Genomic DNA, 27,564 nt, shown 5'->3' on the forward strand with positions numbered 1-27,564 from the left:
TTGCAGAAATTCCAGCAGGAATAGTTGTAAACAAACTCTTTTTTTTTCTTGTAAGTGGGCGGCATTAATGCATACTGAAAACCCTGGAAGAAGCTATAGCTCCAGGGCAGTAAATGTCTCCCAGACGTGGTCCACCACAATGTGCCGTGCTCTGTTTCTGAGGTACAGAGAAATATGCTGTGTAGACAATACACTTCAATAATGAGCTGTGATAGCACAAATGGCTGTTTATTTTGTGTCCTGTTAACCATTTAAAAGTGCAGCAGAACTAATGCATTCCTTTTTTACAGCTTCATGATTATATTTTAAATGCTAAAAAAGGCAGCAATCTTTTGAAAATGCCACTCAAGTCTTTTTCAGTCTCCCTTTTTGAGCAAAATGTCTCTGTAACAAAGAGCAAATGAGAAGCATCACACCTCTGTCATTTTCTGTCTACAGTTTGTTTCCCAGCCCGTCCCCACTCTGTCCTTCCTCCAAAAGCACCCTGATCCCCCAGACAGGCTCTGAGCCGACCCACAAAATCCCCACATTTCTGCATCATCGCTCCACATTATGCCTCAGCACTTCTCATCCTCTTCGCTCTAACAAACTGTGACATACAATATTTAATTAGGTCGGAAAACATCTCACCATCACCTCAACTTTACACCTATAAGCTCACATTCATTATATGTGTTTTATATCCTTCATTTTATTCATTGGAGGCATTCTTCTGGCCTGAGTGGATGATTGTTAACTCACCATATGTGAGTGCTCAACTAACCTGATTATATAAAGATTGCATAACATTAAATTCCCTGCATTGTCTGTGTGCATTAACCAATTCTCTCACTTTTCATCTGCTGATGCCCTTTTCATGTGGAGCTGCAATCATCCGACCACCTAATCGCTCCGGGATACGTAAACAATTTGTTTTGCACAGGTAGTTTATAAAAGTGGCAAGTGTGCAGGCAGGCGCAGCTTTGTACCGGACTGTCACTCCAGACTGAGTGTTTCTAAGCATCTCAGCGCAGGTCCCTGCAGGATGAGGTGACAGACTGTACGAGCAATGACCGATCAAAGATAGGTGATGGAAAACTCTTAACACTATTACACTGTAAGTGAAAAAGTACTTTAGTTGATGGGATGGAATAAATTGACCAGACAAACAGCTGCACGGGGCTTTCTTTCTGGGTGGGTTGATTGATAAGAAGTGAGCTGACATGAAGAAATTAGATACTTGATGGGCAGTACTTAAAGGAGCAGTGTGTAGGATTTAGTGGCATCTGGCAGCGAGGACTGCAGATTGCAACCAGTTGAAACTTTCAGTGTTTTTCAGAGGGTTCTGCAAAGGTCTCTTCCTCTCCAAAACAAATGGTAAAAAAAAGGTTAAAAAACAAAACCATCACCACCACAAACAGCAACAAAAACAGGTCAAAACAAATCAGTGTTTTTTTTCAAATCTGTTTCAGACCAGAGGCTGGCTCATCCCTGCTAATGTGTGCTCGCTTTTTTCTCTTATAAGTTTAGATACAGACGTTCAGGAGGTTTTTACCGAGAGCTGAATTATCCCAAATGGTCCCCTCCTCTCCAAAACATACGAACCATGTGATTAAAACCATGAAGGTGGTAGGATTTGATTGATTTACTTCCTCCTGCTCCTTTTCAGACATGAAATACTTATGTTTGTTTACTGACTAAGTACGGTGGGCATCTGATGTTTTTTCCCAATGTTTTTATTTATTTTTATTTGTTGTCTGATTTTATATGACATGTTCGAAATAAAGAATTAACCCAACCCAACCCATGGATAAAGCGATTTCATGACAAAAATCAGTTTCACTTAAGCTTTTTGGCATGTCGGAGATGGGCCGCGAGCCATGCACCTGCTAAAGTGTGTTCACCTTTTTTTCATTTTGCTGTCTGACAGAACCAATGAATAAGACCAGTTTGCTTACAAAATTGTGGTCTACTGTAAAAAACATGGTGGTGCAACATCTCAGTAAACGAGGACCTGCTCCCTATGTAGATAAAAAAAGGCTCATTCTAAGGTAACAAAAACACAATTCTTATCTTAAGGGGAATAAACACTATAGAAAACATACTGATTATATTATATCTAATTTCTTTCAATATATTCCCCAAAATCCTACACACTGGACCTTTAAACTGCTTGCTGTTGAGTGCAGAACATTACAGCTTTCCTGTCACATGATATGACTACGGCCGTAAGATAAAGGCACGCGTTACAGCTAGAATTTGGTGTGGATTGGAAAGATAAAGCTCAGCCTAGACCGGATATGAAAGAAGCAGTCTTGTTGAAACATGGACCAAATCTTGCATCTTCTGGTGTCTTTGCAAAAAGCTGTGATTGCAGAAAGAGAGAAAAGAACTTTATCCTACTTACACTTTCAGAGCACATCCATCACTCAGTGTGTGTTGAATCTGACGCCTGACTGAAGATCTCTTTGTGTGCCCACCCCTGCACCTAGGAAATACTGTTTCTGGTGGGACTGTGGCTCTTCGATCCGCTCTGATGACACTTCAAGATATGTATCTCCGACAGCTTACATATAGACACCTGGGAATAGCAGTTTATAATTAGTTTGCTGGCCCTTCTTTGTGGGGGAGAATCAGCCTATTAGCTAGTAGAACAGGAAAAAGTCATTAGTTCATCTCATTAGAGTCACAATTACCTGGAGGAGGGAGAGAGGGTGATCTATTATGTATCATATATCACTGATCCAGAGAGGCATATGCGTGGTGGACTCATAATCACATTATGGGGTATAATCTAACATCATCCACAAAGTGCAGCTGTATTGCGGATGATCACTGAATTATAACATCAGATGTGATTCACTGTTTGAGGATTTGAAGTGGCTCTCAGATTCAAAAGTTTCTCCTGCATCAATTTTCATTTCAAAATTAGATTTTTTTTTGTTAAAGTGGCTGCCAATCTCAAATGCCTCTGCAAACATGTGCAGTGCATGGCAGACAAATTGTCTCTATAACAGGGAACCCTGTCTCTGTGAGATATAAGTAAATGTTGACAGATCATAACATGCTGTCATGTAGCTGCAGCCGTGTTACCATGGTGTAGTGCAGCCAGTCCAGGAGGCAAATCACTGTCATCTTTCATATTGTAGATGATTGAAAGATACAAAATAAAAGTCTGAAGCTCAATCTTACTGTGTTAAGACACTCAAGATTTTTTTAAAAAAGACTTGTTTTGGAAAGGATTGAGCTGCATACTTGCACAAATCTGTTTTTTTGCAAAACAGAATCCAAGGCTGAAATCTACAAAACACAAAGCAACTACATTATCCAAACAATGATTTTGATGGCAAAACACCTGAAAACTGTGATGCAAAATATATCAGTCAGCTCTGCCATTTTCAACTTCTCACTGCGAAAACAAACTGCATGTGACAAAAGTGTGACTTACAACTAAGAGAGTGTCTTGTGCAACAAACACAAAATGAAGAGTTTGAATGCATGAATATTGTAAAATAAAGACGTAAATACTCACTGTGCTCCTGAATCAGATCCTCAGCTGCTGTTAGTTTGCCGAAGGCGTTCAGAAGAATGAAGAAAAATATGGGATGTGTTTTCCTGCTGCTGCCTCGTTTAACTCCATCTATGCACAGGCACTAGGCTTGGTGGAGTACGAGGAGGTTATTTGATGATCATGAGCAACAGGCTGCCTCCCCTCCCCTCCCCGTCTTTCCCTTCCCTTTGCCCTCATCTCTCCCTCTCCCTCTTTCTCTCTCCTTCCTCCCCCCTTCCTCCAGCGCTGACATCAGAAGTGGGTGTGCCATTATACACCAAAAGCTTTTGAGAGAAATCCATGGCAACCACCATCTAGAGAGCCGTACTGCCCTCCACCCTTTAAATGAGAATAATCCCCCATCTTTTGATTATAGATTCAACACAAAGGTTTATATTTGTCCAGTGGGTTACCCGGCTGAGGGGGAGGGATGGAGGAGAGGGGAGGAGGGCCGCTGTAGGCTGGCTCAGACTCACCAGGGTGTCCAATTTTAGACAAGTGGTGGGAATTGCTATCATGAGGTATGATGATAAGGAGGGATGGCTCATACCGCATTTATCTCCACCAGAGCAAATGCTGCCTTTATGGTTTTTTTCTTATACCTTTAAAGTCCTCACCAAGAGAAAAGCGAAACAAAAAATACTCTTCACATTTTATATTCCTTGGGTTATAATAACAAATATGCATGTTTATTTTTATTTTTTTAAATATAGGCCTCTACCAAATGGTTGAGATGGCCTTTTATAGTAACGTTACACAGAAAGAAAAAAATATATATGTCAAAATAACAAACCATGTACTGTTCCAATGCTTGTAGCATGCTAATATACCAGCTAGGGCTTTCAAACTGTTACGTTTTTAGTCAAGATTTTTTTAAGGAATTTCAACAGCAATTGTAATTATTTACATTTTTAACCCCTTGAAACCTGAAGTGACATCACTTGCAATTTGATAAAAACATTAACTCTAACAGCCCCAACACCAAAATATGACCATGGAATTAGAAATATTACTAGTGCTAGTTTCGTATTCAACACATATTTACCATTACAGTACTTTGAAAATGTTGAAGAAATGGTGGAAGGAAGACCTCTGAAACTATAGCAAGTCGAATAAATATGCCTACCTTTGAACCCACACTGAGCCCTCATGTCTGATGTGACTTCCTGAAGGAGGCAAACAAAAAAAGGAAGATTATTTAAAGACACAGCGACATCTAGTGAATTTTTTTTAACATTACAAACCGTAAGTAAGTGGTAGAGATAGCTCAAGCAGGTTGAGTTGAATTCAAAACATTTTCCATCAAGATTTAATGACTCAAAATATGTTTTGTTCCAGATGGTAATCAAAATTCTGTTCTTTAGATGATATGACAGACCATAGTGTTTACATTGCACACAAAGGGATTAAATGTCCAAAGTGATTTAGGAAATGTAATTTAAAAGAGAAAAAAATAAAAGTAAAACTTCAATATGTATGCAGAACGAAAACTGTTTCAGCATGTGTTGCATGTCTGCATTTTGTCTACTGGGCATTAACTGAAAACTGTGCTGAAGTCTGTTATACCTTTATGGATCTATCTGCCTTTAATGGAACTGAAGAAGTAAACACACGACAAGTCAATCTCAGTGTATTATTTTCATTTTATTGCTGTTATGATTCACAATGGAGAAACAAATAAGTGTGCATCATTTTTTTTGAAGCGGGTCCAATTTTCCTCCCCAGTCTGCTAGAGTGTTTAAAAAATGATTATTGCTGTGGACTGAGCGCTGTGTTTTCAAGAGAGACATATTGTAAAGGAAAGGAAGCATGTAATTCATGTGAGCTATTATGTCTCCAGAGTGGAGCTGTTTTCTAGCTGGGTGACCAAGGGCGACTGAAAATAATGATACAGACCAAGAATGACAGTACAACAACAACCACAACATTTCAAACAAAGGGAGAAAATCTCTACAGGAAAAAATCATCATGAAGTTTGATTTCTTAGATGCTTATGTCAAAGCAGGCAAATATATATATGTATATAATCTGCTGTGCATCCACTGGGCTGCATATCCATTTAGTTTTTACTGAGCTTACACAGCACGTCGCCTAGTCGCCAGACAATCCAGAGTGCTGTATGATATCTAATCATGTCCCAAATATCCAGACAGACCAGCACCACAAGATTCCAGACATCCTGGTTATAACAAAGTGCCGTAATGCAAAGGTGAATTACAAAGAATGGAGAAACTGGGATTTTCCTAATATTGGATTTGAATTAACAAGACTGGGAGTCTACAGCAGGGGTTACCAAACTTGCTTGCAGGTCATCTGTGGCCTGATGCCTGTTTTTAAATGGCCCATTGCAAATTTTTTAAAAATAAAATAGAATATTATGCAAGCATCTTTTGAATAAGCTGCACTGTAACGGCCTAGTTCAAGCCATAGACACTATGAATAATAAACGTAGGAGCCCATACTCATTCCAAAGTTGTAAAATACCGCCACTTTTGCAGTGATTTTGGCAAAAGATTCCGGCGCCAAAGGCCACCTTTCATGGCTGTAAGATATGCCGCCAACTGGGTGGCGTCAGCTGAAAACACAGACGGACAGAATCGCTTGCAATGTTATGATAAGCCACCCAATGACACATGCCACGGCAGCATGGTACTCTGATGGGCAGTGCCATCGCGGTCAGATGGAACCTGTTGCATCTGTATGATATGCTACTGGACAGCGTCAGGTTGAAAAGCTGCCAGTAAAAACGTAACATAAAGAGCATGTAGGTCCCTAAAGGTTGGGCTAGAGGGGCACTGGATAGATCCAACAAACCCCGGACTTTCACGCAGGAGTCTGGCATTCTCTTCCCATCTGACTGTGATGTTTTTCTTTCTACACCTTACCATGAGCCTCTTTTGCCTAAACCTTACCATCTGTGGCAGCATGTACTTTTGTACTTGTGCTTTTGTTGCCTAAATATAACTATGTGCTTTGGTAGTATAATCCCACCTTGTGTTTTTGTTGACATCAAGGTATCGGCATCCTGGAATGTCGACAGCAGACGCTTAGGGATACCTACAGCATAATATGAGGATACAAACCCCACTGCAAAGCCGAAATATGTAACGACTTGGGATGAGAACGTGATGGGCTTAGCTACAGTGACGTCACCAACTGGTTTGAGGACTGCCATTTTGAAGCCTCTAATTTGGCTTTTCAGTCATCGCCATCTTGGTTCTTCTGGAGCGACGGATGGCTCTGACTGAAAGCCAGGCACATTATCATCAGACAGCTTGTCACTCAAAGCGGTCCTGCCCTTAAATAACTTTGGACCTTAATAAAATGGAAATGGGTGCGTTATAAAAAAATTCACCCCTGTGCAGTTGTCATGAATGTTGAAATTAGCTAAAGAGACCAAAACCATTATTTTGCATCAAGCTGTTAACATGTTAAATTCAGCTGTAAAGTTGGGCATTTTAGGATGGGGGTCTATGGGGATTGATTCCCCTCTGTGAGTTAGTCCTAAGTGTCCTATCAAGGAACTGCAGTTTAGAGTAGTGTTTGCTTCCTTTTTCAACCCCAAAGATTGCAGCTTGGGTTCATCCTAGAAGAACCACGATTGTCTAATGTCAAGTCAGTCTGTCCAGTAGCCGTCAAAATATTTCAGTCTGGACCAATCCAAAAAATCAGTGGCAAAAAGTGTTAGACCGACCAGAATCAGACCCACAGTTCCATTCACAGAACCAAGCTGCTTGTGGGGCTAAAAATATGCGCTTACTTTCATGTTGCAGAATTTGGTGTCAAGATTGTGTATTTTTGATGTCAGATTAAAGATGACTCGGTGTTGTTCATGACTAAATCTCAATACATGCTAAATATGGCATGACACTTAGCTGAGACAGTTTTTGGGTGTTAACTTGGCTTCAGTTAGACTGCACGTCACAAACGAGGGAGGATAAATATATACAGAAATCACATAAGTAACAAATCCACCTCTTCATTCATAACTATTAATCACCATACACTGGGATTCAGGCATGCTGTTTTTTTCAAATACAAATCAGGCGGCGTTACCGCCTAAAATAGAAAATCATCCAAAAATGACAAAATGATTTTAAGAAAAAAGAACTTAACCTGTTTAGTGAAGTTGTTTAAATGCACCTACTGCACAGGTGTTCAGCTGATGATTGCTCATCGCTAATTACTGATACAGTTTTAACACATTTTATTCTGAGGACTGACACTCTCCAAGACCTTTTTGTCTGACAGCCTTCTCGGTGTTGGATGTGCAGTCTTTCCATTGCTTCTTACTGTTTAAAGAGGCCAAGTGTTCAGATTTCGCTTTGATGCTCCAGCTTATGAAGAATTTTATTGGCTTGATAATCAAATATCCTTTTCAAAGACACCTTTTATCTCCAAAACTTGATAAAAAGAAAATAAATAAAGAAGTCAGTCGAGTGTCTTTGTGATGGTGTTGAAACCACTTAAAGTTACAAATGGAGGATGCAGATGCAGCTCACGGTTTGATGGATATTACTGATGCTACTTGATTAATAACCCTGTCTCCTAGAAATTACATTGGTATATTACTAAATTGCATTCATAATTAAGTAGTGGTGACAACTAATTGCTGCCCTGATTGTATTCAATTCATTCATGTATTTATACTGCACTGAATTCACAGGGAGGCAGTTTTAGTGGATGGTGGATTTTCAAAGTGCAGGACAGTAATATGAAAACCCCGGGATTGTGTCCAGTATAACCAAAAGCACCTTGGCTAGGTTAAGGGAAAATTGTGATTTTGAAAGGTTTATAAAAAGGTAATAATGAAGAAATAATGCTGTATTCACTAGAGGATGGTGTATTGCAAGATTTTTGTTGGGAAAACAAATGAAATGCATTGTCAGAGAACATTTTGCTGATACATTTGCTATCAAGATTTTTGTGACTTGCCAGGTATGTAAAATCACAACATTTCCCCAGTATGTTAATAGAAAATGTAATTCCCTCAACATTTCCCTCAAAAACATATTTGCTGTGTCAGATTAGGGATATACATTTATAGGAGACAGTGTTGTGATAACTGGAACTTAAACTGCAGTCTTTTCCATGAAAAAAATACATTATCTGAGTCATAACACAACATGTCCACCCTTAATCAATGTGGCTTTATTGTTATTTTGCTGATTAGTATGTAGGGGTGCCATAAGGCTTAAGTACTGAGTCACTACTGTTTGCCCTATGCAGTATGCTGAAAGAGCCCATTCTGATTCCCAGGGGGTCAGACATCAACACTTTGTCAAACCCCTCTGTGTGATATCATCGCCAGCCCCTGGCACCTTTTTGGGACATGCTGGGCTTTAAACTAACTTTGCAAAACAAGAATAGTATTGAAGAATATTTTAAAAATTTACATATGAACTTTGCATAGTTACTTTTATGGTTTTTTGTTGTTTAGCTATGTATGTGGTGAGATCCTGAGGCAGCCAACTTTCTCCATCAGCCTTATAACCAATTAAATTCAGAACACACTTCCTGGCAGCAGTGCATTAACAGCGCTCGGCATTGTGCTACTGTTCAGTCAGAGCAATCTTTAATTTCTATTTGTTTCCCACAGACATCTAATTACCATCCCACATTCAATGTGGATTAGTCTTGGGCAAAAACTGTGGTAGAGTTAGAAAGAACTTAGTAGTAATTCTGACCTTTTTTTTTTGCAAAAGATTTACACAATTTAGTGAAAGTTAAGAACTGAGGTTTTGAGTGTGACTGCTTATGGCTTTACAGAGTGTGAAATGGCTTGGCCACTTAAGTTTTCAGAGGCAGGACAGAGCTGTGTCATCAGAATCGATATTTCACTCAGTGCTCTGAGTGATGTCATGTTTTATTGATTTGGGAGACTCACATTTCCCTGTTTGTGGGGACGGACTTGGAACAAGGCTTGGGCAGTATGTAATATTTCATACTTTAATACCTTCCTGAGATTTCACCAGGGTATACAGTGTATGACGGTATAAGTGCGCAGCATTAACATTAACAGCAAATGAGTTACTTACTTTCAGCTTTTCAGACTAATAAATACAGAATAGAAACCTATTATTCACAAACGTATTTTCCCTATTGAACAACTGTGCACCTTTTGACTTCAACTTTCTCTCCATCACAGAAGGCTGATGAGGCTTGATTGCCTCATTAACTTATCATAATACACACTTCATTTAAATTCAACTGAAAGAAAATAAAACTCAGCCAAATCATCTTGGTAAGTCTTGTTAGTAATCTAGTTAGTAAATCCACTGTTCCAACAATCCCAGCTCCAATTTGGTCAAAATAAATCCGTAATTCACCTAGTCAGATTTAAAAAAAACATGCAGTTACTCCCCATGGTCTCTCTCTGGTTTTGCTAGCTACCAGCTGTTTACAGTACTGTAACTTATCCCTCCACCACCAGGTGTTGCTGTGTCTTTCAGCTCAGCTGCCTGTTGCACCACTGGAGGAGCGACAGCAAGCTCAATTTGCGGCAGCGGCACCTAACTGTGGCACCTCGTGTGGCACCCCCAGATGCCGCAGCTAGGTGCCGCTAGCAGTCGCAGCAGATGCCACTGGTTGCCGAGACGTGCCAGGAGGTGCCAGTGCTTGTGCCACTGCTTGCCAGGAGGTGCCGGGAGGTGCCAGTGCATGTGCCGCGGTTTGGCGGAGGTGCCGGGAGGTGCCAGTGCGTGTGCCGCGGTTTGGCGGAGGTGCCGGGAGGTGCCAGTGCTTGTGCCACTGCTTGCCAGGAGGTGCCGCGAGGTGCCAGTGCGTGTGCCGCGGTTTGGCGGAGGTGCCGGGAGGTGCCAGTGCTTGTGCCACTGCTTGCCAGGAGGTGCCGCGGTTTGGCGGAGGTGCCGGGAGGTGCCAGTGCTTGTGCCACTGCTTGCCAGGAGGTGCCGCGAGGTGCCAGTGCTTGTGCCGCGGTTTGGCGGAGGTGCTGGGAGGTGCCAGTGCGTGTGCCGCGGTTTGGCGGAAGTGCCGGGAGGTGCCAGTGCGTGTGCCGCGGTTTGGCGGAGGTGCCTGGAGGTGCCAGTGCGTGTGCCGCGGTTTGGCGGAGGTGCAGCGAGGTGCCAGTGCTTGTGCCGCGGTTTGGCGGAGGTGCCGGAGGTGCCAGTGCGTGTGCCACTGCTTGCCAGGTATACTTTAATACCACAATACCACCCAAGACTACTTGGAACCAATAATAAATACATAGACAATTTACTGGAATGAAAAAATAATTTTAACTTCTGGTTGTCATTAACAAATTCTGCTGATAATCATTTAAATATGTCCAAATGTCTCTATATTTACCTACTGACATTTTAACATTTAAATGACCAAGTTAAAGACATTTTAGCAGAGTAAAAGCCATCCATGTTTGCCTCTACTGCTTCATCCACAAAGAGAAAATGCGATGAATCTTTGAAGTTCTTTATTTCCATGCAAACAGACAAACAAGCTCTCTCAGTCACATAATTAACATGGTTTTCAGCAGCTGTTGTTCCCTGCAATTGTCATCAGAGTAGCTGAAATGGCTTTCTTTGTTATTAGCAGTGTTTGTTCATTCCACAATTGATGCGAGTGGTGCAGCAATCCTGATGACATTACTGAAAAAAGTTGTCACCAACAACAGTTGGACCTTGTAATTAATGAGAATCACTCTAATTATCATTTTGTTTTTACTAAAGTTTTGACCAAATGGCAACATGTTCTAGGAATTACTGCTTAGAGTTCTCGTGACATTCAGCATGCCCTATACAGACTCTGATATATTAAGAAACTGAATGGGTGTAGGAGGGAAAATGAGACTGATCATCTCATTAGCTGACCTGCTGTGGCTGGAAAAGTATGTTACTCTGCCAGGGGCAGCACAAAAGGTCGATACAACAGCCAAGAGGTAAAGTGCAACATGCAGCTGTGATTACAAGCAGAAGGAGCAGAAGTAAGTAAAATCACACATATCATCAAGAAAATAAAACATACAAGTAGTTTTTCTGCAGAAAAATGGCCCTGAGTAATATATTATTATGGGCCTATGTCCAAGTGGCAACCTCCAGGGAAAACGTCTGAAAAATGAAGCCAATGCAAAAGTGCCAAAAACTGCAGATCCTCAAATGGCCACTTGAAGCCCGCTCCAAGAGCAAGTCAATCTCCATAGACCCTCCCTCTTAAAATGCCTTACTTTTCAGCAGAAATAAACATGTTTACAACCTTATACAAAAAACGTTTTTTGTGTGCCAATTTTCCCATTTATGAGGGGGGCTGAAGCTTTATATAAATCACGGTTTACATTTTATGAATAAGTAATGCATAAGTAAGGGCACAGCCAATTTGAGGTGGTTGCTGTCTGTTGAAAAGTCATTACCATGGGGCAACGTTGGTTAGGTAACACAGTATAACCTCAGGTTCACAGAGTAAAGGCATAGGTTTGCTGTTGCTGTTTCAATGAGTTGTCAGTTAAAGTTAATTGTAATTTTTTGATTGCCTATAAACGTCTTATTTAGCATTTGGTTGTAGGCTTCTAAAAGACACTGTAATGAGTCAGATATTCAATTTTTTCAAGCAAGTTTGTTTTGGCAGTTTTAAGCCTGTTTTTGCAGTTAACAAAAGCTGTAAATACACTGTGCTAACCAATTTAGCATTTAGCTTAGGGTTATCTTCACCTACTTGGGTAAATATGGTCACTTTTGGCTCCAAATAATCCAAAATGGTGCCAGCCAAAATGGTAAACATGCTAGGAGTAGATGCATGTTTTCTTTTGTGCAGTAATACGGTTTGGCAGTGGAGAGAAAATAGTTCCTGCATAAAACTGTTCACAATAAAGTCTGTGGATTATCTAGAGAAACTGGGTCATGATGTCTGGAAAGAGACATTGCTGTTGAGTTTTTCAAATGTATTTTTTTGGTCTCTTGAGCACCACAAGCCAAGTGTCACCTTGTTTCATTATACTGGAGAGAAGGCAGACATCTCTACGGCTGATATCTTCAACACTCAAATCAATCAATCTGGATCAATAAAGAGCACTACAGGTAAGAAAAAATGATTTTTTTGATTTGGGGTAAACTGTCCCTTTGAGCTCAGCACTTGAGCACTTGGTTGCTTTCCACCACTGGTCACAGACATTTAACATGTTTTTGTATTATCAACCACATAATGTTTACTAATGGATAAATTCAAAGGTCTGAGAAAAAGCTGAAAATGTAAAATTCTGATACAAAATGAGGGTTGGTTGCCAAAGAGACACAGCTGTGTCTGTTTTACTGAGATCACTCATAATCTGAACTTTATCTTGCACACAACTGAGTTGATTTAGGAATTGCAATCGTCAATATTGTAACTTCTTTGGGTGTGAGTGGAACATAAATATAACCTCAATATGTGCTGGAATCAAAAAAGAGGAGAATATACAGTATAGCGAGACCTGCTATCACGGAGCAGAATTAGTCAGAACACAATGTATGACAGTGTGGAAATGTGTGGGAGGTGTCTATGACCTCGGCCTATTTCTGACAGCTGTCAGGGCCACTGTGTTGGTTCAAACAACACACTATTCATGCTATTCACATGTGAAAAACACTGAATACAGCTAATACTGACAGCTGTATATTGAGTGCAAGTGTTTGCATAATTAAATATATTTGGTTCACAGTCCAAGTAAAAATCATCCTGATATTAAATACCTGGGGGAAAAACAAACTTCCAGAAGTAGGATCTATTTCAAACACAGTTTTTGGCAGGTAAAGTGGCCCATCTGTTGTGTAAGCCAGTTTGAATAGTTTCTAAAATATGAGCTCATTTTGAACGTTCTCCTTTTGAAGTAGCGGCTTGTTAAGCAGAATTGTGAAGACTCAGCGAGCACACAGTGGGCTTAAAGGGCTTAAAAGCAGCCTGATCACACTGGATGAAGAGGCTGATGATACAAATACCACCTTTCATGCCATTCAAGTGCAGAGTTTTGAATTAGCTTGATTAGTAATAAAGCTGTGAGTTATACTAAGAGGCACAAATCTGTATTGTTCAAAGACATTTTACCCCGACACACATAGTACCTCTGCCTTTTACACTTGATTAAGAATACTTGTGGTAAAATTCCAGTTTCCAAAGTGGATAATTTCTACTTTTACAGCATCCAGTAATTTTTGGGGCCTCAATTGTAATGCCTTTTCAATAGAAATATTAGAATAGAAACTGGGGAAACAGTGAACATTGGAGAGTTGAGGCAAGTTTAAAATAGCTTCAACTAGGCGTGGGCGTTATTAAGATATTCCGTTATATCGGGGTATAAAGAAATCCCAAAGGTATGGTTTTCAAAACTGTCATAAATACAGGTGCTCCTCTTTCTGTTGTGTAGTGCACAGCATGCACCACCAGAGTCCAGCTTCTGGTCTCTACTGGTGGAACAGGCACCAGAGCTGAAAGACACAGCCACACCCAGTGGTGGAGGGAGAAGTTACAGAACTGTAAACAGCCAGCGGCCAACAAAGTCAGATGGAGATCGTGGGGAATAATAGCATATTTGTTTGTTTTTTTACATCTAACTTGGTTAATTAAGGATTCATTTTCACTAAACTGGAGCTGGGGATTGTTGGACTTAGATTAGATTACTAAGAGTAACCACGACTATTTGGGTGAGTTTTATTTTGTTTCTGTTGCATTTGAATGAAGTGTGTTTTATGAGTAAATTAGGCATTTAAGTCTTGTCCATCTTCTGTGACCGAGAGAAAGACGAATTCGAAGGAGATATATTGGTCCTGACCCTGTGTTGTGATATACTCATACGTGTCTCTAAAGTGGAAGGCGTTCAAGCCTGATTCATGGCAGGGCACTCAACATTTTTGGTGTGCCGCTCAACAGAAATGATGTATTTTTGGCGGAAAAAGTGTTGATGGCACTTTTTTTATCATGTCGTGCACCTGGAGAAATACAATAATGTAATTTGTAATGAATGAAATTGCAATTGTTACTTTCATTACCAAGAAGATAGTAGTTTTCAATCTACTCTGACTCTGAACTCTGTCAACAGAAGCAGGAGCTGAGGGGACAGCCGGCCAAACTGTCTTCACCAGGCTGACTGACAGCAGATATTTACTGAATATTGTTCATGTCAGTGCCAGAGGAGGAAATCACCAGTGTTTGTATCTATTGATTCATTGATTTCATTTCCCAGCTCACCATAGCGAGTGAGTGGAAGCTGCCACTCACAGACTGGGAGCTCATCAATCAATGTATGCGGTAAAAAAACTAAAACGCACATACACAGCGGGATACATTTGTGATTTAAACAGCTGCTAAATAAGTCCAGGTTATGCTTCATTAAATGTGCCAAATAGACTGCCAGGTGCCATAAAACACTGAGCTGCACGCTGAAACATTAACTTCATGTTCACCAAAAACATGAGCGCATTCAATAAATGCACTCTTTGCAGCACGTAAAGCGTTACACCATTTCAGGTTCCCATGAGTGGAAATTACTAAAGGGCACAGTAGTGAAACTAGAAAAAAAAGTAAACAAATACATATTTGACAAAGTGATCTCATGAATTTCTGAACATGTGTACATGCAACATCTCTGTGTCCATCAGCAGAACGTAGAATGTTTGCATTTGTGTTGTGCATATGAGGGGTCTATTTTTTTATTACAGAGCGCTGTATCATTAATAGGTTGACGTACAATAACACACCACACTGCTGGGTTTGAAAGCTCAAGAGGCGCATTTCATTACAAACAGACACATGAAAGGGGATATCTGGTGATTGATTTTTGCAAAGAATATAAAAGAATACCCCTCATAGTACAGAAAAAGTTGGAAGCAGTGCCCCTGCCTTTTTACTTTCACAGTATGACTCAGCACGCATCATCTCCTCTCACCAACGCTGGAATGCTTTGCAGGTGAACAGACCTCTGAAGGTGAAAAGAGGAAGTTTAGCGGTTTCCTCTCTTTTTGAGACTCTTTCATGGAGTCTTCAAAAAGGAAAATCAATGAAGGGATCAGGACATTTCAGTCACAACACAGAATTCAAGCAACAAAAGGAGGTAAACTGTAGAGAGTAGCAGCAAAATCATGATTTCGGAAAAACTGTGTAATCTTTTGCTATGCAACTCGATTTTGACAGTCAAAAAAATAAATCAAAATCAAATCACCTTTAAACTGAAAAATGCTACAGCACAGTATCCAACATATATCAGTATCACATGACATTGTCCGTTGATCAAAAGCATCCAGCTACCACTCTGAGGTAAAAGGTGTGTGTAATTTAGCTGTTGTAATGTGATGGACGAGTCATCTTTGTCTTTTTTGCTGGTGTTTCTACACAGCAGGATGAGAGTTTTGCAGCGTGTCTTTCAGAGCGGACAGCAGAGTACACCCTGCTCACGCTGCAAATGACAGCTTGGTTCTGGCCCCATTACCTGCAATCTTCTGTGATATATATACCTCATATGAAAGGTAATTTTATCCTCACTCCAATTTGAGTTCGAACATTCCTTGTAATGAGAGGAAATTACAGGTTGTGAATAAGACAGCCTCAGAGCAGGTGATGCCATTACAATATTTTGGACAACTTCCTTTAGAATACTTGATTGTCAGTGTCCCTTTATTTACTTTTCCAATTGTTCAACACTATTTTTTAATATTTTGCTTTAAGTTTGGGCTTCTTGTCATGCTTGCTAGAATGTGAGTTTTCAGGAGAGGATGTAATCTGAAGTCTATGATTGGATTTTCATCTTTGAAAGTACTTTATGCAGCATTTTTGCCCAGATGTATAAAATCAAACATGAGACTCCGTAAAAACTTGGCATTCATCCCAGTCACACAGACTGTTGTGTGCCTGGTTCTTGTAATCTAACATCAGGTCATCACTTTTTGGAAAAGCTAAAAGATTATTTGTTAACCATATTTTGCCTTAACTGTTCGGCCTTTTAGGTTCTTAGCCCTCCGAAAAGGCTTGACAGGAAGCACACAGTTGGTACAACTCGTGTTATCCTTTGTCTTCTTTTATTTTTATTACAAAGGGACCTCAGGCGACACAGTTGTCACAGGCAACACAGGTCATAAACCTGGAATGGTTAATCAAAAATAACATGTTACATATAGCAGTGTTTATTTATTTAAGTAACTATTTTTTACCTTTTACTAATACCTTTTAACGCAAACAAACATAGACTTTTTAATATTTATCAATCAAATATACTTCTATGAATTAAAGTCATGAACTGAAATACACACATCAAGCCCAGACGATTAATCACAGTATAAACATTAGCAACTAACATTTTAGGCTAAATGCTAACAACAGCCAGCCAAACGCTAGCTTAAAAGGCTAACGGCGTTAGCTTAAAATGCTAACCAACGATGCTAACTGGCGATGCTAACCGCGAGCTAGCGGCGCTAATCGGGAGTAGTCAACAACATTATCTCACACTCAACAGTCTCATATCACTCTTCTACGACTGCCTAGCAATGAAATGAATGCTAACACAATATATTTACATGTTACACATTGTTAGCAGGCTGTTTCTTTAGCTACAGCTTACCAATGGGCCGTGTGCTTCTGTCAAAATACCCAATACGACTGCCGTAAATGAAAACACAGGAAGTCATGCGGACTTTTCAAAATAAAAGCGGAGTGCAAACTCTTAAAATAAATTTGTTAGATTCACAAATAAAGATTAAATAACTAAAGTCTTGACATTAACCCAATATTAAACCCACAGGAGCACCTTGCACCCACCTGTAACTTTTTTTTATCAATTGTTTTTGTGATAATCAATTTACAAAGAAAAACTTAGATTTTTGCTTTCTTTACTGTTTTTCAAATGACTTTTGCATGACTGCTGGTAAATTGTAAAACTGACCATCATAATGTTTTACTGGAAAATATATACAACTAACTAGGGCTGGGCGTAAGATCAAAAAACTGGCACACACAGACAAACCTGCGATGGCAACCTGCTGATCATATAAGATCAGAAAACATTTTAATTTATCATAAATTCTGGAAGGCTGTTACAAATTTGGAAGACTTGTTGTACTTTGGGCTATAGTTTTAAATTCAAATTAAACAAAATGCTTCCGATTGGAAAATTAAATGCCTTGAATCGAGTCTCAAAGTGGAGGAATTCTCTCTCTGAAGTTAAAATATCTCTCCAAATGTTCAAATCAAAGACTATTAAAAGCTGAACTTTGCTGACCTTCAGTTATTCAAAGTCTCTCCTCACTGCATTAATAAAGTGAAGTCGGGGTTTGAAGCAAGGCTTTTCTGGTATTAAGCTTCTCTTTTGAAACATTTTGAGCATATTCATATAGTGCAGCAGAAAGCTGTGAATCGAGAAAAAAAAAATCCTCTGCCTGAACTGCTGAAGAACTACAGCAAGAACTGAGCAAAAACATGAATTAGGAAATAATTTGCGGTTTGGAGTTTAATGAAATGAGACTGAAATTAAACTATAATTCCTCCATGTGTGTTTTATGCCCTTCTCTATTAGAAGAATAACAAAATTTTGATATTTTGTACTGCGTTCATAATTCTTGTAAAGCCCTTTGGCAGAATACATGTAAATACACTGTCTCGCAGCGCTACAGCTGTCGATGACAGAATGTAATTATATCACTGCCTCACATTAAAACAATGTGGAAAACACAGTTGGCATGGTAATATCATATCCACATATCTGCAGCTTCAGTATCACATGTTCTCATGTCAGGAGTTCACACGGCTTGATACCAAATATAGCACAAGGTCTTAGCCTAGCGCGCATTTTTTTTTTTTTTTAAGCTGGTGCTGCTGTGGCAGACTAATGATTTCTGTGTTATAAGATGTGTTGTTGCCATGGACAAAACATTTCCTTTTCTCACTGCTTCCCCTCCAGAGACTGTAGATTTACCTGACGTGCACAGCTTCACCCTTAATTCCCATAGCAGGCTAATCTTAGTGCTTAAATTACTGTTAAAGCACACAACGCCATTAGACAGCTGATGAACAGACTGAGATTTAGACAGGTATCTGCTATTTATGTCAATATTGTTTCCCAAAGAGTATCATGGTTGGGCGTTACATACTTAAAATACAGATATGTACTGACATTTTGTATTTAATTTAAAGTTACGTAGGTTTAATCAAGGAAAATGAAGTTATTAAGGTTAGGTTTTGTAAAGTTAAGTTACGTAGTCAGGTTTAGGAATAGTATCATGATCGTGCATTGTCACTTTATTCACTTAACATGAAGTTACATATGTAACTTAATATATACTTAAGGTTTAGGCAAGTGAAGTCACATAGTCAGGTTTAGGAAAGGCAGGTAAGGTTTAGGAACAGAATCATGGTTGGGCGTGTTCACGTTACGTACTTCACGAAAAGTACGTAGGTTAAGTTTAGGAAATTACAATTATGTTGGACCTGAGTAGGTTACGTACTAAAGTAAAGTTACATACTTAATGTTCCGTGATAAAGCACACACCTTAAAATATATGTACAGTTGGTTTCTTTCCTGGGAGAAAGTCCTGTATTTCTTTGACCAATCTACCACCCCAATGTGCCTCCTTACGCGGTCTTTTGCTCTTCATACTACTTCCTTCTTTACTCCTGTCAGCACATAAGTCATGTAACTGCAACTTTTACAATTAAGTATGTTATATGTGAATTACTGGCTCATGATAATGTGGGTTACACACCACTTCTGGTGCATTACTCTTACAACCGTGCATAGCAACAGTATGCTGGATCCTTTTTTCTACACAATAAAAACCCTCACCTCAGGACACTTTAAAATGCAACAAATCAAAGCTCTGGGACCATTTTTCCCAGCAGACATTTTAACTCATGCGAGAACCACAGTTGGCAGTATTATAACGTACATTGACGATAGCTCTGTTCCATTAAGTGTCCCTTGAGGCTTTCTACGGTGAGCCACCACGCAAAATACCAAACCCCTGCACTGCTCACCTGAACGAAATACAGCTAGCATTAATGTTATTAACTATAAATGTGGTTTTCCTGCCGTTTCAAATTGTCTGCTGTGAAAAAGGTCTGTTAAAAATTGTAAATTTAACCATAAAATCAAACTTGAATTAGTTCTTTGAGGCTCTGTCTGTTTAAAAATGAATGTGGTATAACAAAGTTAGGTTAGTGAATCAGTTTTACACATTATAACATTAAAACGCTTTAAATTAAACTGACTCAGGCACTTGAGCATTTAAGGCCTCCATTAACAACCTTTTTCATGAAGACATTTTGACTTGTATCAGCAGGAGAAGCCAAGTAGAGGTAATAACATTAACAAAGCAAAGCAGCATGCGTACAGAACTAATGGGCTTATGAATGTTATCAATTACTCCTGTGCTGTTTCTGCTTTGACATGACCAGGTCTGCTGTGAAGGGGATCTATTAGTTCACTTTCTTAAGTGAAGTAGACTCATATGTTCGCAGTTTAACTCTGCCTTCCAACTTCATTCAAACTTTGAGATGTTCATTTTCTTTATGGCCCACTTTTAGACTGCTTTGAATTGGGGTGCCAGTAAGAGATGTTTGTTGGTGATATGAGTTATTGTTTAGGACTGTATGCTTAACTGTTTAATGTTTTTATCCAAAGTTAAATGAACACCTTTTTCAGGGTTTGAGGATATTTGGGGCTTAAGTAGGGTTGTTTTTTTGTTTTTTTTTATATACAAACCCAATTTTGAGCTTTTTTATACACTATTGCAGTGATAGGGTTAAATGATGGTCTCCAAGTACGCTACAGTAGTTGGTAAATCAGTAAATCAGTCGCCATGTTCAGTTCAGTCAGAAGACTTATTTGTATCACTGTCTCTAGTTTCATAACTGTCTACAAACCGTTGCTTTTTTAAGGAGCAGTTTTTACAACAGAGGTTAAATAAGTGACTGTTGCAATCATAGACAATATGAAAATAATGGACACTGACCATGACACCACCCATTGGTTTGCGGACTCCGTATTTTTGAGCTTAAGTTTGGCATTTTTTTTCTGTCCCGCTCTTGGATGTTGAGCCAGAGGTGACCTGAGGTCACCATAATTGAAAGAGAAGGCCAAGCTGTGTAAAAAGTGAGGGGTGGATGTGAATCATACACTGTGAGGCCTCGCAGACAGCCTGTAACTCACAGCGGCCTGCCTTTAAAGTCCATGCATAGTAATAATGAAAATGTGTTCATCAGAGTTTGTCACACCACAGAGAGATTTGACTGAAAGAGATGACTAAAAACATTGCCAAGTATGTAAAATAAACTTTAAAATCACGGAAAAAGAGCAGAAGTGATCTAAACTGACAAAAACAACAAAAACACTGTGGTTGAAACATAGATGCCTCCAGCTGCTCTATTTGACTGGAACAGCCCTACATGTTTGAGTAAACAGAGCCAGAATCTGGACGGGACTGTTTGTAAATCTCTAACGTTATTTCTTAATAAAATAGAAACGGGTGAGTTGGATGAAAAATGACCCCCCCGTACAGCCGTCATGAAGTTGTGATGAAGCCAGAGTGCTCTACATAAATGAAGAAAGTAACAGAAAAATGGAAAAAGAAAAATGGCTGATGAGGTTAAGGAGACAACATTGTTCCCAGACACTATAATACTTCATCACGGTAACGTTCAGCTACTTTTAATTATGGTCTCTGACACTGTGGATACATTCAATCACTCAACTTTTGTTTTTTCTAAGCGAGTTCACCAATTAGTACTAACTGTTGTTGGTTTTGGTGTTTCCACCCCATGTGAGCCCATTTCTCTCTGTTATTTATTTTCTGCCTAATCTTCACTGTGTCTCCTGAGCTTTGACGAGTGTAACAGCAATTCAATGTAACCAGATTACAGTAATTTGATGTTCTCTATAAGATAACCACTTTCATTATATATAGAGTTATATTGACAGTTTTTCATTTAATATTACAACAAAAGTCCCAAGAGTTCAGGTATGAAATTATCACCAGATAAAGATTGATGAAATGTCATTACTACTAATTTCTATATTATGCGCACTGTTATTTTCTTAGCGAGACACAACGTGGTAACAAGTCTGCAAATCCTTATTACTATCATGTAAATAATAAACTAACAATAAGAAATCTTAGTTTAATCCTCCAGTTTAACATTAACAAAGCTGATTTTTGGTCTTTTTTAATTCACATTTTTTGGGGGCTAAATAAGTTGCCTTTTTCAGAAGAAATAGCTTTACACAGTAAATTGAAACCAGCTTTTAAGGCTCTCATCCTGCTGACGGTGAGCAGCTGATGACCTTCAGCTTCGCAGAGAGCAGCAGGACTCATCCTGGTGGATAACGCCATCATCTCATCAGTGGGGGAGTTGTGAAAATGAGTAACACGTACAGTGCACCTACTTGAAAATGGCATGATGGGTCAGTCTGGTGCAGAGGTCACAGTGACCAGACCGGCAGGAAGAGTTTATTCATAAAAATAGCTAAGAAGTTCTTTTTGAAGATCCAGCTGTTCAAAGACACACTCTCTATCGTTATCAGTCAAGAGCAGCATACGGAGCTGTGATGTGTCTGAATGAAGGTGTTTTTCAGAAATAATTGATGTTGAATTCAGAGACTTTACTTTTATGTAATTATGCAAATATTACTCCTCATTTGCTTGATGGGGGGGGGTCATCCCGATTTTGCGACTGTACCAGAGCGGCGGTTTCCAGGGTTCTGAGCCCTGCTGACCTTCCTCCGAGCCGTCTAATCACAGAGCATTCAGGATGTGAGGTGGGTGTAATTATGGAGTGGGACAGAAAACAGCTGTACGCTGAATCCTGAGGATCAGAGCTGGAGACCACTTGGGGTTAAAGGAATTTAATTAATTCAGGCTCTTGAGATTAATGTGCCTGTGTCATGGAATGATGAACGAGGAATCAAGAAGCATCCGTCAGGTGCAGAGTGCAGCCTGATGTCAATCTACTTCATTATTGTGAATTTCTTTTCAAGGATGGACTTTCAATTCCAGTCCAAGTCCTTAAAACAGGCCAACCCTGTCTGTTAGAAATTATGCATATTAATAAATCCTTTTTCTAATTATGTTGTGGTGAGAAGAGTGACTGTTGACTGGCTGATGTTCTGAGGCAACATTATTTTGAATTAATTAAGTATTACGTTGGGGTAAAAGGGAGGGGTGGATGGTGGGCGGAAAAAGGGCAGGTTGAAGCTGAGGTTTACATTCTGACTCCTGTTTGCACGATATATCGGTTATCAGAATTTTTTTACTCCCTAACATCGGTATCAGCATCAGCCCCCAAAAAATCCATACTGATCCAGCCCGACTAAATAAATTCTCATATACAACAAAAATTAATTCTTACATGTTCAAAAAGAAGTAGGAGGAAGTATACACTTTATTATTTCCTATCCCTTATCCACTACTGATCAATTCATTCATGAACTTTATCTCATATATACACATACACACTTGCACAAAAACACAACGTCATATTGTTCTGTGACAAAGATCTTGCAATACCATCAAAAGCTCCCGGATGGCTACCTTGTGGTGAGATTATTTAATCAACTTTCAAAGGTCAAAAATTACCATAACTCTTTATAGAAATGTGTCACAGAAGCACATGCATCACGAAGAAACCTCAGCTGAAAGTCCTCTTTGGATTTTTAATATAAATGCATAAAACACAACATCACCGAGTGCACATGGCCAGCCTGGTATCATAAAACGGCACGTGAAATGCCATGAAAAATTGGCGTGCTATTTATACGACTTCCTATGAGATAATATTGAAGCAGCAGCATAGTGCAAAGGCAAACACATGAAATTATCTGTGCTAATTTATCCCTTCCTATTTAAGGAATACTTTTTCGCCGAAGATGCTTTATAAATATCCTTTGTTTTAAATTTAATTCAGTTTCCATGGATACCACTTTGTTGCTATGTGACGGAGTTGAAAGATGAGTTGGAGAGTGTATGTGGCGTGTGAAGGCACGTGATTTATGTATGATAACAGGGAAACATTTCGATTTTTTCCATCTATATGACAAAAATAGGATGGCAATTTCAGTAGGGTGAAGTCAGGTAATTTGGGACACAAGAAAACCACGTAAAACTCTGCATACCACCTTAAGTGTTACATTTAGAGCTTGTTATATATATTTCTCTTAAGACAATATGTTGCCACGTAAAAATAATTTTGAAACTTTTAGCCTTAATCACATCTAGAATCCCAATCTCACTGTGACGACATGTTCAGGTTAAATGGACAGCTGGAATTTGAAATTTGACAACCTTTTTTTTTGTTTGTATTTTAAATTATTAAATACATTTATGAGTTTGGTCATTAATGCTTTGAAATTTGGACTGACATCAGTTTTCTCGTGCCACGTTCACATGCCTTTCACAAGTTATTCTACACCTCGAAAATTTAGCAACTTGGTTTGATTTCTTTCAAAAAACATGGGAAAAAAGGCAATGACCAACTTGGCAAGAAATGTGCCACAAATTACAAGAAATTAGTAAAAGGTAAAAAACAGTTACCTAAAATATTTTCTAAAGGATATTATTTAAAAAAGCAAAATAGGGAAAACTATATTTAGAACTATAATAAATTTAAAATTATTCTACAGAAAAAAAATAATAAAATATATCAAATAAATACATATATTATTTATATATATTTATATATATATATTTATATATTTTTATTTTCAACACTTAATGATTTACTTACTTAATGCCTTAATTTAATTAAAGCACTTAAAAATAATAAATAAATTTATTTTATTTTTTGCAAAAAAAATAATAATTTTCCGTAGTTTTTTTTTTTGTTTTTTTTTGTCATGTTTTTGAACATAATAAAGCCAAAGGTCAAAGTTCTGAATACTTGTGAAAGGCATCTGAATGTAGCACAAGAAAAGTGATGTTGACCCAGGCTCATGTCCCACTTTACCTGATTTCACCATATTTATGACCGCCGCCAGTTATTTCAGTAACATTTTGCAGACTGCATGCAAACCTGTCTGCTCTTTAGCACAAATATTCACCTCAAATCTGACTTCCAATTATACCGAGGTCAGTGGTGAGGATTAACCGGTCCCTTTATGCTGAACACTGAATACAGCCTGTTTGTCAAAGGGCTTACATTAACCAAATACCCAATTAGTCAGGCTTCATTAATTCAGTGAAGCCCGTTCCTGCTTTCCTCTTGTTTTTCAGCTTTGTTTGGAGCCTCTTTGTTTTTGTGATTAGGCTGCACAGAAACACAAAGTGATTAAAGGAAGAACACATAAACATGCCAGAAAGTCTTTTCTTATTCGCTGCTCCGCCTCTCTGTAAAGTCTACTTCAAGTGTGAGGAGTCAACGTCTGCTGTCAGTGTTAAGGAGATGTCAGTTTATAACTCAGCAGGTCTGTTGATCGCCGTGGCTTTGATTATAGCTGTGCAAAATAACAGCTCCCCTCGCAGCGCAATCTGTGCTGCTCTGCTCTGCTGTGCGCCATTTAATGGGCTCCTTTGTTTCCGTAATAATAGTTATCATCAGCAACGTATAACTGGCATAACCATGTGCTTTCTTCGGCTTGACTGGTTGGCAATTACCATCAAAGATTTATTAATTTAAATGCATGCTTTCTCCATCAGTAACTCGTGCTTTCAGATTATATTACCCTTGAAAGTTGGAGCGACATCAGTTTTGTTGTGCTGCATTCAACATTTAAACATGGATAAAAAGGCAGTGAGGTAACTTGGCAAGAGATGTCAAACTGCAAAAAATTAGGAAAAGGTGAGAAAAGAGAGATAAATTATTAGACAGTAATAACAATAAAAACAAAATCATGGAAAGTGTCCAGCCAATTATATTTCATATAACTGGAAATATATTTTTCTTCAGATTTTTCCCCTATTTTTTTTTATTATTACAGATATCATTTACTTGTAGCTTTGTTTTAGCTTTACCTTTTGTTCTTTTCTTCTTTTTGGGGGGTTAAAATTCAGGTAATTTTCTTGTAACTTGACATTTGCAACTTCTTCCTGTTTTTTTTTATTATTATTATTTTTTACAGATATAAAGCCACTTTGCTCAGATTTCAAAGTGTTAATATATTCATTCTTATCACCATTCCTGTAACTGTTGAGTGCATAATAACCTTTTAAAACCACAGTTGTCAAATCAAAATAAGATTGTGCTGCAGAAAACTGGGAAACAGGGTTTTAGCTCAATAGTGACCATATATAATATTTTTTTAGCCATTAAATGTTTCTAAATTTAAACTCCATGTCATGCATCAGCTTCCATGGGTACTTATTTGACCAAGACCTTTAATGGGAACTCAGAGCGAGCCATTTGATTTCTCTCCAGACTCTTGAGCTTCTGACCATCATTAAATGTGTTATTTCTTGATGCACAAGGTTACTCGCATCATGTGCACTCAGAGTCATGCTATCAGACGTTGTCTCTGCTGGATGTAAATTAGGTGTTGGACTCAATGTATAAGTGAGATCGAGGAACAGGAGGCCTTTGGTGTCTTTTCTCAACTCGGCAGATGGATTTTAGTCCCTCGCGTCTTTTCAGTCTTTGCTCAAAGACAATAGGGACTTTTGAGGAACAGCCAAGATGGGAGGTTGGATTCATGATGAGAGGAATGCCAAAATATGACAAATTCAAGATTACTAAAATGGTATATAAATGCTGATAGTTTGTTTCTGGACTGTATGTACAAAAGTTATGGCAAAAACTGTGTGTTGCAGTATCACCAATTTATTTTTTATTTTATTTGTGTAGGTTTTCTGGTTTCTCAGAAAATAGAATAAATACATTTTGGGTATGCAACAGCTGATAAAACAAGACGAAGAGTTTACAGCCTCACATGCTCAACTTAGCTTCATGCTAATGTCAGTATTATGCAGCAATCTCCAAGGCTGAAAGATGAAGCCAACGTGAAAGCGCCACTTAAGGCTGGCTCCAGAAGTGAGTCACTCCCCACAGACCGCCAAGTTAAAATGCCAAACCTACAGCAGAAATAAACCAGCCTGGTTTAAAAAAAAACTTTTTGTTTCTGTAATCAGTTTTCCCATTCATGCACTGTCACAGGGGATCGTTTATTTGTAACTAATCTGTTTAAATGTTATCAAAGCTTAAACCTACACATAATTATGTCCGTCAACGCTTTGAGTGGCAGGTGGGTGCCGTCCTTTGACAACTCTATCCACAACACATCGCCACAACTTGGTTTAGCAACGTTACTCTGGATAACCCCAGATTCAGTGTAGCCGTATTTTCATTTTGTTTCAAAAGGTCATTATCACAGTTATTCACAGTTGTAAATATGCTCACTTCTGCCTCCAAAATCCAAGATGGCAACAGCCAAAATACCAACTGAAACTTCAACATGGGAGTCCACAAACGATAGGATGATGTCAGGGTGGCTACGTCCATCAGCTATTGAAGAACACTGAAAACCCCCAAAGGATTTTTTTTGAATTAATCATAATGAATATATAAAGTGAATTTATGGCAGGTATAGAGAATTAGGGATTTTAATGTGTCATAAAACTTTTGTGGCCAATATATACAGACTTTTCTCTTGAAGTGTGCTGTGTATAGATAGTAATGGCGTATATGAGGCAGAGAGAGATAAGGAACATTGTAGCTCTGCGGAGTGGAAGAAAGTAGTTGGTAAATGGCTTGATTTCTGAGATGAAACCACTGATGCCACTTTGATTCTCCTCTGAGACTCCACTGCAGCTGAGTGCTTGTGAAATGTGAGAAGAGATGTAATGTGACTTACGGGCAGCAATTCATGCTGGACCACCAAAAACACTCCCTCTATCACAATTATACAGTGATATGAGATAAAATGTATCATGAGCAAACGTCTTCACACCATCAATGTGATACTGCTTCCACTGAGTTTTAAACAAGCAACAAATAATGCAGCGGCTAGCCAGATAGCAACATATGATTCAATCAACAGTGAGATATTGTCAGGCACAAGTAGTGAACCTACATTGATTCATGATATTCAAACTGAAAGTGCTTTTAATGTTTAATGTTCAGTAACTGACTGATGTTAATTAACAGAGATT

General features: G+C 38.8%; 1 protein-coding gene across 2 annotated transcripts in view; it reads right to left on the minus strand.

Moving 5' to 3' along the window:
- The window catches only part of kcng1 (potassium voltage-gated channel, subfamily G, member 1), a 44,619-nt gene that overhangs the window by 15,169 nt on the left and 1,886 nt on the right, over window positions 1-27,564 (minus strand). For both annotated transcript variants that reach the window (XM_088081768.1, XM_042492157.2), the window contains exons 3-5: window positions 4,656-4,695; window positions 3,512-3,637; window positions 2,387-2,560 (exon numbers count right to left, since the gene is read on the minus strand). The gene's annotated coding sequence lies outside the window, so the exon portion shown is untranslated. The remainder of the gene's footprint in view (window positions 1-2,386; window positions 2,561-3,511; window positions 3,638-4,655; window positions 4,696-27,564) is intronic.

The sequence above is a fragment of the Plectropomus leopardus genome, chromosome 9 (assembly GCF_026936395.1).
Source record: "Plectropomus leopardus strain MGB_pleo_1.0 chromosome 9, ASM2693639v1, whole genome shotgun sequence".
NCBI lineage: Eukaryota > Metazoa > Chordata > Actinopteri > Perciformes > Serranidae > Plectropomus > Plectropomus leopardus.